Genomic DNA, 9,994 nt, shown 5'->3' on the forward strand with positions numbered 1-9,994 from the left:
TGAAGAAAGGACATGGTGGGCAACAGGCCGACTGCCCTGAGGGGGGCGCAACCACAGAGTGACTCTGGGTTGAGCAGGTAGGCGGGTGATGACCTCTGACTGGGATAGGAAGCCACAGGAGAAGCAGGACTCAGAGAAAAACAACTCACCTCTCAAAGCACCTGTCACCCTGAGCCATTGTCAGAGCCTGCTTACCTGGCTCCTCCTCTAAACTCTGCCCATCCCCCTCTCTGTCCCCAAAATCAGACATAGCAAATAGTGCTCAATGGAAGAATGAGACAATAAGTACACGAATGGCTGGTTTGAGGGGCCTCTACCCAGGTGGAACTTTCAGGAGGTGGAGGGGGGTTCACAACTAGAGGGACTGTCACCTTCATAACCCTCTCCCCTAGTAGTCAAAAGAGCCACCACGCCTCAGCCGGAGTGAGCCAGCCCTGGCCATGTTCACCAGACAGCCACAGTGGAAACTGTAACTCTTTGTGGCAGAAGACAACAGGTCTGTTCTTGAGCTCTCTAGAAACCACGACAACAGCTAAGAAGGCTCCTTGGACAAGGCAAACTGAGGAACGATACTGGAGATCAGATGAGGAAGTATGCCACCTAGTGGCGAGGTGAGGGAAGCTGAGCCAACCAGGTCATGGAGGGACTGTGTGAAGGAGAGTGCTGGGCTTATAACATTGGGGAACTTTCTAGAAAGGCCAGCGGCCCTAACAGATATCAGTGACCCATAGGAAGAACTCCAGGACAGGTAAGACAGATTCAAGGTCACCAGCTGTAGACAAGGGAATGAAAACATTGGCCAGACAGTTGTTTGACCCATAGATAAGGGGATGAGGGAAATGGGCACTGTGGAGCGGCCACTGCATAAATTGTCTCTTCTCACCCCTACACTTTGGCTCCCAAATAAAACAAAACCAAACCCACTGCCTTCTAGTCCATTCCGACTCACAGCGACCCCATACAGGGTTTCAGAGATGTGAATCTTTACGGGAGCAGATGTCCTCATCCTTCTCGTGTGGTTTGGCTGGTGGGCTTGAACCACAGCTTTGTGGTCAGCAGCCAAAATGCTTCCTGTCAGGACTACAGGTCCCAGATACCTTCCAAAAATGAGTTTGTTAAATCCTGTTGTTGTTGTAGTAGTTATGTGCCAAAGAGTCGATTCTGACTCATGGAGACCCTGCATAGAATTCCCAAGGAACAACTGGTGCATTTGAACCACTGATTTTGGAGTTTGAACTGCCCACAGTGGCCCATGATGACAGTCCAGTGCTGATCCTACAGCGCCACACCAGGAGTCCTGTTAAATCATAACAATCTCCCAATCTGTTGTTGTTGTTGTTAAGTGCCATCGAGTCGGTACCAACTCATAGCGACCCTATGCACAGCAGAACAGAACACTGTCTGGTACTGAGCCAACCTCACAATTGTTGGCATGCTGAAGCTCATTGATGCTGCAATACGTCGTTTGATCTCTTGGCTGCTGCTTCCATCATTGTTGATGGTTGATTCAAGAAAAATTAAGTCTTTGACAACTTCAATCTTTTCTCCATTGATAAGAATGATGTTTATGTTAGTCCAGTGGTGAGGATTTTTGTTTTCTTTACATTAAGATGCAATCCATACCAAAGGCTGTGCTCTTTGATCTTCATCAGTAAGTATTTTAAGTCCTCTTCACTTTCAGCAAGCAAGGTTGTATCATCTGCATATCACAGGTAGTTAAAGAGACTTCCTCCAATCCTAATGACACTTTTTTCTTCATAGAACCCAGCTTCTGGGATTGTTTGCTCAGCATACTCATTGAATAAGTATGGTGAAAGAATACAACCCTGTCGCACACCTTTCTGAATTTTAAACCATTCAGTGTTCAAACAACTGCCTCTTGGTCTATGTACAGGTTCCTCAAGAGCAGAATTAAGTGTTCCGGAATACTCATACTTCACAATGTTGTCCATAGCTTGTCATGATCCACACAATCGAAGGCCTTTGCATAGCAAATAAAGCACAGGTAAACATCTTTCTGGTATTCTCTGCTTTCAGCCAAGATCCATCAGACATCAGCAATGATATCCCTCGTTCCACGTCCTCTTCTGAATCCAGCTTGAACCTGTGGAAGTTCTCTGTCAATGTATGCTTGCAGCCGTTTCTGTATTACCTTTAGTAAAACTTTATTTACATGGGATATCAAAGACATTGTCCGATGATTTCCGGAGTTCGTTGGGTAACCTCTCTTTGGAATGGGCACAAATGTGGATGTCTTCCAATCGATTGGCTTCCAAATTTCTGTAACAAGCCTCAAATCTATAACAGGAGCACCCTCTTCTGGCCACTCTAGGAATTGCGCCTCTGCTTACTCGTCAGGGGAGGTGTCTCCTGGGGCGGAGGAAGGAGACACCAAACCTCAGTTTCCACCTGCTTTATTTCAAACCGTCCTCTCCTCCTTTCAGGCGCTTTACTGCACTCAGAAACTCCCCCTCTAGCTTCTTGACCCCATCACACAATGGCCCTACCGACCAAGACTTCACACACATGGCTGTGTCCATTCCCCTGCCTCTGTTTGGTCGTTCGTCTCACCCCATTCTCCATCTTTAAAAGTCCCTCCTTCCCCTAGCACAATTTCCTCCTCCTCACCTTCGACCGCTTCTAACCCCATAGTTCCATTGGAACTGATCACCTTAAAGTCAACCTTCCAGCCCAACCTCCCCACTCCTGAGTCTGGGAGTCCCTAAGGCCACCTGCACTACGTGGGACAACTCCTTCGTGCTGTGAGTCGCTACTGCTGGCGTGTTTGTGTTGGAGTGTCTGCTACAGGGCGACTCCGCCTCAGAACACAAAACGAATGAACAATGAACTAATGAGTCTTTGGTGCGTATATTTGTATAGCAGTGGAGTGTGTGCACATCTGCCCAAGCGTGTCCTGCACGTCATTGTGAGCTGAGCGGGCTCCTCACCCAGAGCTGAAGGAATCAGGCGTTCCGCCCGCAGAGGGCAGCACTGAGCTACTCTGACGCCTGTTGTAGTCCTAGGTCTTAGCACAGGTTTCATCCGCTGGACTAAAGAAAATCCCTTCAGATCTGCACTCTTTATGATTCCATCTAGACAAAGGCCAAACATCTTAAATACACTGTTTTGGCGTGAGGGGAGAGGGAATGAATGGAGGATGGAGGGATGATGGAGAGAGGGAGAGATGGACTTTGAGAGAGAGAGAGATGTAGATATGAAGGAAAACAAGGAAGTCATCTCCCACAATCCAGGCCCGTGGTTACACTAAGAGAGCAGCAAAGTGGCATGGGAAGGGACATGCATGAAAGATGTGCTTTTCACTCAGCGCTGAGTGGTTGCTCGGACATGTCTAGTGGCTCCTCTAATTACAACAGAGAACATGGCGGCCCTGGGGGAATGTACCCTGATGGTGTCATCGAGAGAGAAACTGGGATGAGATTGTTGATAACTTTGATGATGTGAATTTAAAGGAATCTCTTCTTTGGGTATTTATGCTTATGGTTTTGAGAAGCCTTTAGCTATTCAGCAGAGAGCTATCATTCCTTGTATTAAAGGTGGTATCGCAGCCTGCCACCATGCCAACTCATGTACCGAAGACTACTGAAAAGTTCATGAGGGATTCAATTCGAATTCTGATGAAGAATTGACCCTTGGAGGAATCAAACCATTTTATATTAATGTTAAAAGGGAGGAATGGAAATTGGATACACTTTGTGATTTGTATGAGACCCTGACAATTACACAGACTGTTTTTTTTCTCAATCCAAGGCTCAAGGTGGACCAGCCCACTGAGAAAATGCATGCTAGGGACTTCACAGTTTCTGCATGTGTGGTGACATGGACCAGCAGGACAGAGATGTGATCATGAGGGAATTCCAATCAGGGTCAAGTGGGTTTGGCTCACTCCTGGCTTGTTTTGGCTTGTGGGATTGATACACAAGTGTCTTTGGTTATAAACTATGATGTACCTGCCAATCTGAACATTACATTCACAAAACTGGCAGAGGGGGTCGATTTGGGAAGGAAGGTATGGCTGCAACCTTAGTTACTGAAGAAGGCAAGAGGATTCTTCCTGACATTGAGACTTTCTACAATACTACAGTGGAGGAAAGGCAGATGAATTCTGGGGATTTAATTCCAGGGATGAGAGTTCTGAATGTGTGCTCCTGTTGCCGAATAGACGATCGCAACATGCATTGTTTCTTTCTTTGGGACTCTTTGAATCTTTGTCTCAGAGTTCATTGTTGCCGCTGAGTCAGTACAGATGCAGAGCAACCCTATGTACGCACACACTGATCGTGTGCCAGGCTCATAATCGTTACTGTGTTTGAGGCCCATGGCTGCTGACGCTCTGTCAATCCATCTCATGACGAATCCGAAATACCAACTGTGAGAGCAAAGCAGCTTTAGTTGTGAGCTCTCGTAAGGAAAGGCATTGGCTTTATCCTCTTTAGAGTAGATTGTTGGGGTTGGAATTAAAGAAAGGGCCAGTAAAATCCATCTTAGAAATTTCCTTGTTGTTGTTGTTATGTGCCGTGGAGTCGGTTCCAACTCATAGCGACCCTGTACAGGGTTTCCGAGGCTGTAAATCTTTATGGGAGCAGAAAGCCTCATCTTTCTCCCGCGGAACAGCTAGTAGTTTCGAACTGCTGACCTTGAGGTTCACAGTCCAATTCGTAACCACTATGCTACCAGAGAAATTTCCTAGTTCTGTAAAAATGGTTGTATTCGATGTTCTCAATCGTTATAAATAATATACTTGTGGTCTAAAAGAGCCAAGAGCTGTATGACATCAGCCAATTATGTTAAACTAGCATATCTGCCTTCATTGTGTTTGTCATTAGCCTGAATAAGAAAGGCCTTAAGAGGGATTTTTTTACTTTAAAAAGCGTTGAGTACATCTTATTTTGTATTTATTTATTCAATGAAGTATTTAATTAGTGTTTTTAAAAAAAAGATGTTGTTGTTAAGTGCTGTTGAGTTGGTTCTGATTCCTAGAGACCCTGTTTAGGGTTTCCAAGGAGCTGCTGGTGGGTTTGAACTGCCAAACTTGCAGTTAGAAGTCCAGTGTTTATTTACAGCACCACACCAGAACCCATGCATCAAAAATAAAGTTCCTAAAATTAGATGGTGGACTCACAAATGTTGGTTGTATCTGAATTCTTAAATCCTGCGCATATTTTATAAATGCTTATGTTGAATCTACTCAGTACTACTTTGGGGAGTTGTTTGGTTTTGTGTTTTATTTCGTTTGCATTTGCTTTTCTAATAGAGAAAGGCCTCCAAAGCTCTCTCTCTATGAGAAGAAAAGACTTACTCATTCCTCTGACTAAACTCTCCCGGAGCAAAGGCAGCGTCGTGATCCCTGCCTCCCTGTGTTTCCCTGACTTCGCCATGGCTTTGGGGAAGGGGAGATCTGGACCTAGGGTTTTCTATGGCTCTGGGTCCCAGCCAGGCCACTCAGGATGCGCCACACATTTACACCTAGCTTACACACACACACTCCCATGCATCATACACCCATTCTCATACTCGCTCACAGACACTCACACATCCATGTGCGCGCAGCTCACACACCCACACAGGCAGACGCACATTTCTCACACCACTTCCCACTTTGAGAAACTCACAGATTCTCGCAGTCACATGGGTTCACCCTCATACACACTCTCACAGCTCACACACACCTTTACACACTCACAGTCTCACAGACTCACTCAGTCACACTCACATCAACTCTCTCGTGTTACACACTTCCACACACTGGTGCACAGCCAGTCACAACCACACACTCACACACACACACATAAAGGAGGTGCTGCAGCCCACCCACAGACCCCTTAACCTGTACCCTCACAGGGTGCGGAGAAGGAGCTTGTCCCCTCCCTGACCCCAGGAGAGGTTTCTGGAATCTTCCCAGTAGAACCCACTCCAAGGGAGAGGGAAGTTTCTCCTCAGACTGCGGAAGCAGAGCCAAGCTATCTGTCATGTCACCCTCTGCCAGTCCACAGGCCTCAGACTTCCTGCATACACCCCTGGGCTCCATCTCTCACACCCTAACCTACAAGGGACACAGCAGGGACAGATGTGTTTCCTGCTCTTGGGGAGCCAGCATCATGGAGCCCTGAGCAGACAGATCTGTGGGAACAGCAGGGGCAGGACATCAGGGAAGAAGTCTGAGCAGGGTCCTGTATAGAAGGGAGGCCCAGGCTGACATTGGCCTTCTGGTGGTGACTGGCATATATACAAAGACAGGAAGCCCGTACCTCGGGGAAACAGTGAGAGGTCCCGGGTGACAGGAGTAGGTGAAGCTGATCCAACAGGGCCCCTTGTGCCATGTTGAAGTGTGTGCCCTGTCTCTTGAATGTCACAGGGCACTCTCTGCAGAATGGGGGAGGACAAAGCCCTCTGCTGAGGCCAGTAGCTTATGCCCAGAAGCTGTAGGGCTGGCAGGCTGCCCAGGGAGAGCTAACCCAGAAATCCCCCACAGGTGTGATTTTATTCTTCCCTGTCAGGATGGGACCCCTCTAAAGGACAGAATCTGTTGTGTAAAGGGTCAGAAAACACACACACAACACCAAGGACCCCCTGAGAATCTCAGGACATGTTGCCAACTTCCCTCGTGCCCAGCTGGCTCTAGCCTAGTGGGTCGGGGGGCAGACCTGGGGCTGGGAGGCCTGGTAGAGCAGAGTCGAGACAGCTGGGGAAAATGACTGGATCCTGGGCCCATTCCCAATGAGATGGGGTGGGGCTGCCGGAGCCCACACATTCCTACTGCTGCACCCTTCCAACCTGTCCTCACCTGTTCTCACCATGTCCCAGACTGCCCGGGCCCAGCTCTCAGCCTGGATTCCCAGAATCCTTCAGGGCTCAGAATTCAATTACTGGGACCCCAATCCAAATATTGAGTCCTGCTTTGGCACTGTGGGTTAATGCACCAGACTGCAAAGCCGTTTAAACTGCAAAGTCGGCAGTTCAAGCTCACCAGCTGCTCCTCGGAAATCCTATACAGGGTCGCTTTGGGTCAAAACTGACTCAACGGCACTTAACAATAACAACAATCCGAATATTTGGAAGCCCACCTTCTCCAGAACAACTGCCTCCCATCCAACACTCACACACACAGAGAACTATCTTTATCCGAACACTCAGCCCCCAGAAGGGCTTTCTGGGACTGAGACATTTCCTTCTACTGCAAAGAGCACCTGGGTTACAAAATGCTGCCTTTTCCTCACAAAGTCCTGGATGGGCAAGGAGGGGGCAGCCAAAGTCCCTAGTGGATCCCTGGGTCTCCCCAAGCACCTGGGATTGAGCAAAGGAAAGCTAGATAGGGGGACGCTGCCCTAGAAGAGGGAGGAACTGGGGGTCCCTGCTCCAGGATGGCTGGATGACCCCTATGCCTGCACCTCCAGACCTGCCCAGAACACAAGCTGCTGCCCTTCACAAGTGCGGCCTGACTCCCCATCCAGCGCGGCCACAGCCTCTGGTCTTACAGCCCTGCTGTCTGTCTCTCTCGCTGACCTTCTGCGCAAGACAGAGTTCCCACGCCCACCCCAGGCCTCAGGCCAAGGCCTGCTGGTTCCCACCATGCCCAAGCCACCCTGGTCCTCCTCCCTCACCACTGGGTTCCCAAGGGAGAGCAAGCCCAGCCTGCTCCAAGAACATGACAGAGGGGACCTGCCCCTGTCCCACAGGCTGCGTTCAGAACGGCTGAGGCCTCAGAACTGGTGACAGGGAGGTAGAGTCACTGATATGACTGGAATGCTGACTCCATGCAGCCCTCAGAGGAAGAGACGGCACAGTGGGCATGGTCCCCAAGCCCCTGACTTGAAGTTCCCCCCACCCTACCCCAACCCAGCTAGAAGCCTGTCCTGACATGCAGAGGATGGTGGGAAAGCTGGGTGGGCTTGGGCAGGGGTGGGAGTAAGACTCCAGCACAACCGTCTTCGTTTGGTCCCAAAGCACTTTCTCCATCTCAAGCTCACATTCCATCCACCAAGAGCCCAGGAGTATTGGCAGGAAAAGGCGGCCCCTGTTTCCATTTTGCAGGACAGAAAACTGAGGCCCAGAGAGAGGAAGTGGCTTGTGGTGGGGTCTGAAGCTCCGAACGCTGCTACAGCAGGGCCCGGGAGGTGGTGCCCCCAGAGGAGCTCTGCCCCAGGGGCCCACTGGGCACCTAGAACACCACACTATTTAGGACGGATGGACAAAAGGTTTCTGAGAGTCTGTCCCCCTGCCCAGTCTCCCAGTCTCCCAGCCCCCTGCCTCATCCTCGTCTCACCACCAGCCTCCCACCAGGCCCCACACTATCCTGAGCCTCAGGCTCCAGCTGGCCAGCTGCAGAAACAGAGGACATGTGAGTAGGGGGTGAGCACAGCGCCCCAATAGTCCTGGCCTTCGTGGGAGCTAAGGGAGCAGGCTGACCCCAGCCTGCACCCCACCCTCCTCAAGGACGTGCAAGGCAAGCAATTCCCACACCCCCTTGTGGGCTGTAGGCTGTGGCAGACATAATCTTTACAAGGCTTGGGCGGGTGCTGAGATGGCTCAGGTGCAAACAGAGGCTCTGGGCAGGGCAAAGCACACCTGGCTTGGCCAAGCCCAGACGCACCCGCTTGTGAGGAATGTGGGCGCCGCCCAGACTGGCCCTGGGAACGCTGTCCCCCTGGCTGCCGCCCAGCCTGACTCAGCCTGGGTGGGCCCAAGAACTGCAGTCTCAGCAGACCTAGCCTCCCCCACCCCACTCTCTCCATAGGCCCTGCTGGGACAGAACTGAGGACTGAGACAGGGACTGAAAGTCGGGATGCTGCTGGGAGTCTGCTCACAGCTGGATGTTGGGAGAGCTGGGGTCTCAGAACACAGTGTCTGCCCCTTAGGGCCTGAGGTCACTGTCTGAGCCTCAGTTTCTTTGTGACGTTTCCTGTCCCATGGTGCAGAGCTACAGTGGAGGAAAATTCTGGAGAGTTATTATTGCTTAACTGGCAAAAAGTGGGGGCAAAATAGTCATAGCTTTCAACAGGCCTGGTCCCACCAACCCTAGGGAAGTCCCCCACACCCATCTCAGGGAGGTCCTGAAGTCACAGAAGGTCCTGAGACCCAGTGAGCCCTCTGTTTCCTACCTTAGGGCCAGTGATAAACTGGTTGGTTGTTTCAGTTACCCAGTCTGGATATTTGAAAGCCCCCACACACTAGGTAAGGAGCCCTGGTAGGGTCGTGGATTATGAGCTCAGCTGCTAACTGCAAGGTCAGTAGTTCAAATCTACCAGTCACTCTGTTGACAGAAAGGTGAGGCTTTCTGCTCCTATAAGTATTTGTTGATGTTGTTGTTATGTGCCATGGAGTTGGTTCCAACCCATAGCGACCCTGTACAGGGTCTCTGAAGCTGTAAATCTTTACGGGAGCAGAAAGCCTCATCTTTCTCCCACGGAACATCTAGAAGTTTTAAACTGGTGACCCTGAGGTTCACAGCCCGATTCAAAACCACTACGCTAAGGAGCTCTGGTAGCGTAGTGGTTACAAAGGTCCACAGCACATAACAACAACAACAATGCTTGGTTACGAATCAGGCTGCGAAAGCTTGGAAACCCAATACAGGATCGTTATGAGTCAGAACTGACTTCTCAGCACACCACCACCACCATAGAGCAGGCGGCCTAGCAGGTTATTCACTGGGCTGCTTCCTGCTCCCACAACGATTTACCAGAACCCAGAGGGGCAGTTCTACTCTGAGTTGAAGTGGACTCAAGGGCACTGGGTTTGGGTTAGAGCAGAGGCTGGTCCCCTGCATCCTCAGACCATGGGACCGAAGTCTGTCCTCCTCTATCTCCCACAAGTCTGAACTCAGATGCGCAGAAACCACAGCCAGTGAAAGCCAGGAAAATTTACCTTCCCTCTCCAGACCCCGCGGAGCACCCTACTTGCTAGTCCCCCAAGCCCATCCCCACAAATGATACTAGAACTGACTCTCAGTGCCCACCGGAGGACAGGAAGCAGAGGC

General features: G+C 50.3%; 1 pseudogene; it reads left to right on the forward strand.

Moving 5' to 3' along the window:
- The first annotated feature begins 3,554 nt into the window (after positions 1-3,554).
- Positions 3,555-7,731, forward strand: LOC102813339 (annotated as a pseudogene).
- The last annotated feature ends 2,263 nt before the right edge of the window (positions 7,732-9,994 follow it).

The sequence above is a fragment of the Chrysochloris asiatica genome, unplaced genomic scaffold (genome assembly GCF_000296735.1).
Source record: "Chrysochloris asiatica unplaced genomic scaffold, ChrAsi1.0 scaffold00007, whole genome shotgun sequence".
NCBI lineage: Eukaryota > Metazoa > Chordata > Mammalia > Afrosoricida > Chrysochloridae > Chrysochloris > Chrysochloris asiatica.